Below are 10,045 nucleotides of genomic sequence, written 5' to 3' on the forward strand. Positions count from 1 at the left end.
CGCGGCATGTGGGATCTTCCCAGACTGGGGCACGAACCCGTGTCCCCAGCATCAGCAGGCGGACTCTCAACCACTGCACCACCAGGGAAGCCCAGTCAGCCTAAATTTCCAAGCAAAGTCTTGGCGCACAACAGGTATTCACTAAATATTTGAGAAAGAATGGATAGTAAGCCTTTGGTTGAGTAATTATGGTACATGGTATAGGATCTCAGGTGGCCATTAAGAGTGTTGTTATTTGCTATTTAAATGTGGCAAAATGTTTGCAGGATATTAAAGTTTTTATAAAATGCAATTTATATACATTGTATCCTGTTTTTATAACAATATATGTTTCTAACAAAACCTAGGGGTATAGATCCAAATATGGATAACAGATGCCTCTGGGTAATCTGAGTTTTCCTCTCTTTGTAGGGTTCAAGTTTTATGTGGTTTATTTATGAAAAGAAAGGAGGGAATGAATGAACAGACAAATGCGTAGCGTGCTGGAGAGAGTATTATACCTCGGGTGGACAGGACAGCTGGGGAAACATTTCCAGGGTAGGAGAGTTTCGAGCAGGCATATGTGCCAGAAAGGAGGAGGCTGAAAGGGTGAGCAGGGCTCACTAGAGGAGGAAGGGGAGGAGAACGTGCAGTTGGGCAGCAAGTGGCCCTGCGGTGCTTCTCCAGCCCCATCCCCATCCTGAAGCCTCAGACACTCTGGCCATTCCCTGTTACCATGACAGCAATTCAAACTCCTCCACCTGACCTCTAGCTTCCATGTACTTTCCCTCTTCCTGGAGCACTCCTCCCTGCTCTCCTATTTACTTCGAAACCAGATCCCAAGCCTATTGTTGGCTCTCAGGGGACTGAGTTTCTCTTCTCTGGAGCACTCCTCAAAATTGTAATTTAGTAACAAGGTAGTATTGCCTGTCTTTTCCCCAGTGGGTCAGCTCCTCCAGCATGGGGAACATAGATGTCCCCAGAGCCCAGCACTGTGCCTGACACACAGTAAAGACTAATTGAATGAATGTCTAGCCATCAGTAAGAACAGTTTCTAGCCTTATACATAGGACAGAGCCCCACTCGCTTTTTTTTCTGGCTTTGCCATGCGCTTGTGGAATCTTAGCTCCCCAACCAGGGATCGAACCCGGGCCCTCAGCAGCAAAAACCTGGAGTCCTAAACACTGGACCGCCAGGGAATTCCTGAGGACAGAACCCCTTTTAAATCTCAACTAGGCCTCATCCTGCCTACCAGGGCATTTCCAGGAAGACTCCTGCTTCCTACCTCTACTTCTTGCTGCAAAAAAGTTCAGTCAGTGTGTGTTCAGAGAATGTTCAAATACATTCAAGGAGACAAAGAGTCAAAAAAGAAGACATCCCCATTTTAAAACCCTGGTGACAATCCTTTCAGGAACATTCAGTTCTATTTAGTAAAACAACTCAACTTCTGAATGTCTCTACCATGCTCCAAGGACAAAACAATTATATAATAATAACACCTCCTAGAGTATGGAGTTCTCAGTATGTGCTAGGCACTTTGCATGAATTCTCACAACATCCTGATAGGTCAGGTATTATTACAACTCACATTTCACAGATGTGGGAAAGAACGAAGGCTAAGAGACCTTTGCAACTTGCCCATGGTCATGCATAGCTGGTGAGGTGGAGGTTGGACTAAAACCCAGAATTGCCTGATTCCAAAGACATGCTCCTTTCTTTAAATCATTCCATGCTTCAATTTTCTTATTTATAAAATTAGGTTGCTAGGCCTATCCCATTGGGTTGAAACAGGACTGAATGAGTTAATACTTGGAAAGCAAGCACAAAAAGCAGTACATAGTATGTTATCAGTATTTATCAGTACTTCTTAATTATTGACATTATTATTACCACCAAGCCATAAGGGATCAGAGAGACCACACAAAGGGAGGCTGGGCCTTAAAGGATGGGAAAGATTAGTCCTAAATCACAGGGTAGGTTCCACACACACACACACACACACACACACACACACACACACACACACGACTGGCCATCTAAATCAGTGCCGTCTTCCCCCAGGTTGACACCAATTATGAGCTAGGCATTGTGATAGGTTCTGGGAACTATGATGGTTCCCGCCCTCAACAAGCTTATAGTTGCACGAGAGAGAGTCAGTCGCAAAACCCTGCCTCAGCTCTCGGCGATGGCCAGGGATGTGTGGCCAGCAGAGGGCCCTCTGCAGTTGCGGATTGGGCCTCAGGGAGGAGAGGGCTTCTAGGCTGAGGTCTGAAGAAAAAGAAGTCAACCTGGCAAGGACAACCTGAAGATGAAAACTAGGAGTAAGGAGAGGGGGAGAGTCTTCCAAGCAGAAGGAAGAACTCTGCGAAGAAGTCCCCAAAGCAACAGAGAACCTGGTGCCTTGATGGTGCATGTGAACAGGGGCCAGACCATGAAGATGCTAAAGGGACATGGAGCTTGGACTTTATCACTAGATCACCAGGAAACCAGTGATGGGTTTTCAGCAAGGGAGTGACTTGATTGGATTTATGTATTTTAAGAAGATGCCTGGATGTAGAGTGGAGAATGGATTGTGAACAGCTAGATTCCCTTAGCCCAGGACAGCCCCGCTAATTCATTACCTCTAAGGTGCGCTCTGGGATTTCCCTGGTCACTCTTTTGTGCTCTGAGGTTTAAGAGACACTTACTCAAGAGGAATCCCAGAACTATTTAGAGTAAAGGCAATATCATTGAAATAAGAGCCGCTCAGAAGAGGAAAATCCCATAGAGTTCTGGGCAGTAGGCATTACCTCAAAGTCACATAGGCAGGCTTCCCAGCTCAGCCCTAGGAGGCCTTTACCAGCCTAGGTAAGGGCTTCATTCATTCATTCACCCATTCATTCATTTATTCAGCAAATGATTACCCTACATCCCCTACGTGTCAGCCACTGTGCTCAGGAGTAGCCGAGACCACCAAGCAGTTCTGCTTTCTTGGAATTTATACTCTGAGCCTTGACACATAAGTAATTATAGGGTAAAAAGGGCTTGGAAGAAGCCTAGGGTCATTACTACTGGGGAGATGGAGGGTGGGGTGGGAAGGATGTGGTGATAAAAGGCCCAACCCCATGCCTCTCACATGGAAGAACACAAATAACTATTTTATTCAACAAATACTAATAGAATGCCTACTATAAGTCAAAGACTAGAAGAAAAACAAAACAGGGGAAGGGAACAGAGAAGGATAAGGGTACATCTGGGAAAAACTCTTTTATCTAGGGCAGACAAGGAAGACCTCTAGGAGGAGGTGACATTTGAGAAGTCAATTCAGTCCCTTCAGGCCTCAAGATTCCCTCTTGGCCTGCCCGCTTTCTGCCTCTCGGCCTTTGCTTCCACCCAGCACAGGCCCCATCCCTCCCCCACCCGGAAAGTCCCCTGCTCAAAGGTGGATTAAGACAAAGGCTTAATAAACTTATTAAAACAGCTTTGTCAGAGCTGGAGTCTGAGAGCGGGAAGGAAGGGAAGGACAATGGGGTACAACTCCCGCCCCTTCCCCAACCGGGAGCCCAGGATGATAAATCCTCCCCGCACTCACAAGCATTGCTGTAGCTTCAGCCCCAGCCTTGAGCAGCCATCCGTCCACTCAGGATCAAACAAGGCCTTGATTTTTCTTCGGACCTCCTGTGTGTGAGTCCCCACACTTAGCCGGGTTAACGACGGTTACTAGAATGTCATGGAGGGGAGTTTGGCATCTGGCATTAGGGTTTCAAATCTTGGCTTATTCTGTAGTCCTTGTGTGACTTTGTGCCCTTCCTGTCCCTCTCTGAGCCTCACTTTCCTTGGCCTGGAATGTTTCTCTCCCAGCCCTGCAATGTGCTGGCTCCTTTTTTTTTTTTTTTAATTTGGAGGTGCCGCATGGCTTGCGGGATCTTAGTTCCCCGACCAGGGATCAAACCCAGGCCCATGGCAGAGAAAGCACTGAGTCCTAACCACCGGACCGCCAGGGAATTCCCTCCTTTCTATTTTTTAAGTCCGAGACAAGATTTTTCTTCTTAGACCAACCTTCCCTGAAGACTTGATTGAAAGAGGCTTTCCTTGTTATTCTCCATTGCAATCCTGCTTGGCTGCCTTCTTAACTTGGTATTACACATTCACTGTTTGTTTTCTGCTGTGCAGTGTGTCTCCTCACTCTACCATGTGCTGGGACCATTGTCTCTTTGGCTTCAAGCTTACCTGTGCCAGGCCTGTGCTCACCCACAGTAGGTAGGTCATCAATAAATATGTGCCCACCTTGAGTGAACACATAAAGTGGGATGATTACAATACTTGCCACACCTGGTCATTGTGAAAATTCAGTGCATCTGGCACCTGAGAGAGCTTAATAAAATGTAGCCATAATTAACGTACCTGTTCTGCGCATGCTTTTGTGTGGCCTCTGTAGGGCCACACCAGGGCTGGTGTGGCCCTACAGAGGGAAAGTGGAGGTAAAGCAAGTGAATATTCACGATTCCAAGTGTCACAGTCCCCATTATACAGATTACAAACAAACAACTGAGGTTCAGAAAGGAAGAATGATTTGCCATGCAGCTGAGTGTATATATGTCTTTTGTTTTTAGGAAGCAAACTGGCTTAATACACGAAGAGAACCTTCAATCAGTTACCTTGTAAGGTTATGATGTATATAATTATTCTGGGGCTATAGTTTATTTATTTGTATCCTTTTTAAAATAAATTTATTTATTTTGTTTATTTATTTTTGGCTGTGTTGGGTCTTCATTGCTGCTCACAGGCTTTCTCTAGTTGTGGTGAGCGGGGACTACTCTTTGTTGCAGTGTGCAGACTTCTCATTGCCGTGGCTTCTCTTGTTGCAGAGCACAGGCTCTGGGCGTGCGGGCTTCAGCAGTTGTGGTTCACGGGCTCAGTAGTTGTGGCACACGGACTTAGTTGCTCCACGGCATGTGGGATCTTCCTGGATCAGGGCTCGAACCCGTGTCCCCTGCACTGGCAGGCGGATTCTTAACCACTGCGCCACCAGGGAAGTCCATATTTGTATTCTTTTTAACTTTTATTTTATTTTATTTTTTGGCCACGCAGCAAGGTATGCGGGATCTTAGTCCCCTGACCACGGATCGAACCTGCGCCCCCTGCAGTGGAAGCGTGGAGTCTTAACCACTGGACAGCCAGGGAAGTCCTGGGGCTATAGTTTAATTCTGTGTGATAACAACTTCTTCTGGAACAATCATTTTACTCTGAGAAATGCCCAAGAAATTTCCTAAAACTGAAGAATAATGAAAGAAGTCAGGCTCACTACATATTAAGAAACAGATAAAGTAAAGCCAGATGTAAAAGATGACATATTGTATGATTCCATTTATATGAAATGTCCAGAAAAGACAAATTTATAGAGACACAAAGTAGATTAGTGGTTGCCTGGAGCTGGGGGTGGGAATGAGCATAAACTTTCTTTTTGGGGTGATGGAAATGTTCTAAAATCAGATTGTGGTGATGGTTACACAGCTTTGTAAATTTACCAAGAATCATTGAACCTTATGCTGCAAATGAGTGAAATATACAGCATGTAAATTACACCTAAATGAAGCTGTTAAAAATAAGAGAGATGGGCTTTCCTGGTGCCGCAGTGGTTAAGAATCCGCCTGCCAATGCAAGGCACACGGGTTCGAGTCCTGGTCCGGGAAGATCACACATGCCACAGTTATTGAGCCTATGCGCCACAACTACTGAGCCTGCGCGCCTAGAGCCCATGCTCCGCAACAGGAGAAGCCACCGCAATGAGAAGCCTGCACACCGCAGTGAAGAGTAGCTCCTGCTCTCCGCAACTAGAGAAAGCCCGCGTGCAGCAACAAAGACCCAATGTAGCCAAAAAATAAATAAAATAAATAAATTTTTTTAAAAAGTTGAAGTCAAAAAAAAAAAAGAGAGAAAATAGTCCAAGTAAAATAATAATATAGAATGTGGAATTGACACTGGGATAATCATAGATATCAATTCAACTGAACAGCAAGTCCAGAAACAGACTTAAGTATATATACATATATGTTTAATAAATTTATTTTTTTTTGGCTGAGTTGGGTCTTTCTTGCTGCACGCAGGCTTTCTCTAGTTGTGGTGAGCAGGGGCTACTCTTCGTTGCGGTGCGTGGGCTTCTCATTGCGGTGGCTTCTGTTGTTGCAGAGCATGGGCTCTAGGCGTGCCGGCTTCAGTAGCTGAGGCTCACGGGCTCTAGAGCACAGGCTCAGTAGTTGTGGCGCACAGGCTTAGTTGCTCCGTGGCATGTGGTATCTTCCTGGACCAGGGCTCGAACCCGTGTCCCCTGCATTGGCAGGCGGATTCTTCACCGCTGCGCCACCAGGGAAGCCCAAGTATATATATATATTTTTTTTTCCAAGTATATTTTTTAATGTATGTCAACGGTGACATTTCAGAGCGGAATAGAATACTTAAATTGCTCAATAAACGGTGTTGCCCTCAAAATCCCTGCAAGCACACACACTCCATTAGTCTATGAGATTTGAATGATGGAGCCATATCGTTTTCATTTCTGCAACCATAAGGCCTAGCTCAGTGCCTGACAACATATAATATCCACTCCACAAAAGGCTGAGCTATCAATTCCTTGCAATTTTCAAAGTCTCAGACAAGGGAATTCTCATCTTTTAAAGGGAAAACCCTGGGACTTCCTTGGTGGTCCAGCGCCTAAGATTCTGCTCTCCCAGTGCATGGGGTCTGGGTTCCATCCCTGGTCAGGGAACTAGATCCCACATGCTGCAACTAAAAGGTCCTACGTGCCGCAACTAAGACAGGGCGCAGCCAAATAAATAAATTTTTTTTTTAAAAAAGAAAAAATTGAGAGCCTTGCTTACATCAAAATAAAATACTTTAGTGAGTCTCAAAAAAAAAAAATTAAAAACCACTAAAGGGGCTTCCCTGGTGGCGCAGTGGTTGAGAGTCCGCCTGCCGATGCAGGGTACATGGGTTCGTGCCCCGGTCCGGGAAGATCCCACATGCCGCGGAGCGGCTGGGCCCGTGAGCCATGGCCGCTGAGCCTGCGCGTCCGGAGCCTGTGCTCCGCAACGGGAGAGGCCACAACAGTGAGAGGCCCGCGTACCACAAAAACAAACAAACAAAAAACAAACAAAAAAACCCCACTAAAAATACAATGCAAAGCAAATAACCTAGGGAAAATATTTTGCAATATGTAAAAGAGAGGCTTATATGCCTAATATATAAAATACACTTATAAATTAATGAAGAAAAGAGATACATCATAACAGGAAATTGGGCAAATTGATATGAATGGGCTATTTACAAAATAAGAAATGCCATTGTCAAGATGCATAAGAAAAATTGTTCTGATGCAAATCAAAACTACAATGAGGGGACTTCCCTGGTGGTACAGTGGTAAAGAATCCACCTTACAATGCAGGGGACGCGGGTTCGATCCCTGGTGAGAGAAGTAAGATCCCAAATGCTGCAGGGCAACTAAGTTCACACACCACAACTACAGAGCCCACGTGCCCTGGAGCCTGCACGCCACAACTAGAGAGAAGCCCACACGCTGCAATGAAAAGCCTATGCACTGCAACGAAAGATCCTGCATGCCTCAACAAAGATCCTGCATGCCACAACTAAGACCCGACCCAGCCAAAAATAAAAATAAAATAAAGGATAAATAAATCTTAAAAAAAAAAAAAACTACAATGAGGTACCACCTCACATTGGTCAGAATGGCCACGATTAAAGTCTACAAATAACGGGACTTTTCTGGTGGTCCAGTGGCTAAGACTCGGTGCTCCCAGTGCAGGGGGCCCAGGTTCGATCCCTGGTCAGGGAACTAGATCTCACATGCTGCAACTAAAGATCCCGCACGCCCCCACATGCCGCAAACAAGACCTGCGCAGTCAACCCAACTTTAAAAAAAAAGTCTACAAATAACAAGTGCTGGAGAGGGTGTGGAGAAAAAGGAACCCTCCCACACTGTTAGTGGGAATGTAGATTGGTGCAGCCACTGTGGAAATCAGTATGGAGAGTCCTCAAAAAACTAAAAGTAGAGCTGGTATATGATCCAGCAATCCCACTCCTGGGCATGTATCTTGACAAAACTGTAACTTGAAAAGATATATGCACCCCGATGTTCACATCAGCACTATTTACAATAGCCAAGACATGGAAGCAATCTAAATGTCCATCGATAGATGAATGCATAAAGAAGATGTGATATATATATACAATGGAATACTACCCAGCCATTAAAAAAAAAATGGAATAATGCCATTTGTATCAACCTGGATGGACCTAGAGATTATCATACTAAGTGAAGTAAGTCAGAAAGAGAAAGACAGATATCATATAATATCACTTATATGTGGAATCTAAAATATGACACAGGAAATTTCCTGGCAGTCCCAGTGGTTAGGACTTGGCGATTTCACTGCCAGGGTGTGGGGGGGCTGTGTGCAGGGCCGGGTTCGATCCCTGGTCAGGGAAAAAAGATCCTGTAAGCCATTCAGCAAGCCAAAAAGTAAAAACTAATTAATTAATAATTAAAAATAAATAAAACATGACACAAATGAACTTATTTATGAAACAGACTCACAGACATAGAGAACAGACTTGTGGTTGCCAAGGGGGTGGGAGGGTGGAGGAGGAATGGATTGGGAATTTGGGATTAGAGATGCAAACTATTACATACAGAATGGATAAACAGCAAGGTCCTACTGCATAACACAGGGAACTATATTCAATATCCTGTATTAAACCATAATAAAAAAGAATATAGGACTTCCCTGGTGGGGCAGTGGTTAAGAATCCGCCTGCCAATGCAGGGGACTCGGGTTCGAGCCCTGGTCCGGGAAGATCCCACATGCTGTGGAGCAACTAAGCCCGCGAGCCACAACTACTGAGCCCATGTGCCACAACTACCAAAGCCCACAAGCCTAGAGCCTGTGCTCTGCAACAAGAGCAGCCCCCACTCGCCGCTACTAGAGAAAGCCTGCGTGCAGCAACGAAGACCCAATGCAGCCAAAAATAAAATAAATAAATTTATTTTTTTAAAAAAAAAGAATATATAGGGACTTCCTTGGAGGTCCAGTGGTTAAGACTCCACGCTTCCACTGAAGGGGGCACAGGTTCGATCCTGATCCCACGTGCCATGCGATGCGGCCAAAAAATATTCCCCCAAAACGAGTATATATACATACATATATATGTATGTATATATATATGTATGCATATATGTATATGTATAACTGAATCACTTTGCTGTATATCAGAAATTAATACAACATTGTAAATCAACTGTACTTCAATAAAGAATAAATCAGGGCTTCCCTGGTGGTGCAGTGGTTGAGAGTCCTCCTGCCAATGCAGGGGACACGGGTTCATGCCCCGGTCCGGGAAGATCCCACATGCCGCGGAGCGGCTAGGCCCATGAGCCATGGCCGCTGAGCCTGCGCGTCCGGAGCCTGTGCTCCGCAACGGGAGAGGCCACAACAGTGAGAGGCCCGCGTACCGCAAAAAAAAAAAAAAAGAAAAGAAAAGAAAAACTGTTTTTCTGAGATAAAATTTTCCACCTACTGAATATGAACTTCAGAGAATGAGGCAGGGTTCAGTGAAATATACACAAACACTGCAGGAGAGCAGCTGGACAATTGGGCAATATGTTACAAACCCTTAATATTTTACATACTTTCCCACTCAACAATTGCTGTTCTAGGAATGTATTCTAAGGAAATAATCATATGTGTCAAGATTTAGTTGCCAGGATGTTTATCACAACATTGCTTATAATAACAAAATAGTAGGAACATCTTAAATTTCTATTGTCAAGTTTTGGTTAAATAAATTATAAGACATTTACCCAACAGAAAACAATATAGTAATGAAAAATGTTGTCACAGGAGTATATATAAAGAAAAATCGTTGGACTTCCCTGGTGGCGCAGTGGTTGAGAGTCCGCCTGCCGATGCAGGGGACACGGGTTCGTGCCCCAGTCCAGGAAGATCCCACATGCCGCGGAGCGGCTGGGCCCGTGAGCCATGGCCGCTGAGCCTGCGCGTCCGGAGCCTGAGCT

The sequence above is a fragment of the Phocoena phocoena genome, chromosome 6 (genome assembly GCF_963924675.1).
Source record: "Phocoena phocoena chromosome 6, mPhoPho1.1, whole genome shotgun sequence".
NCBI lineage: Eukaryota > Metazoa > Chordata > Mammalia > Artiodactyla > Phocoenidae > Phocoena > Phocoena phocoena.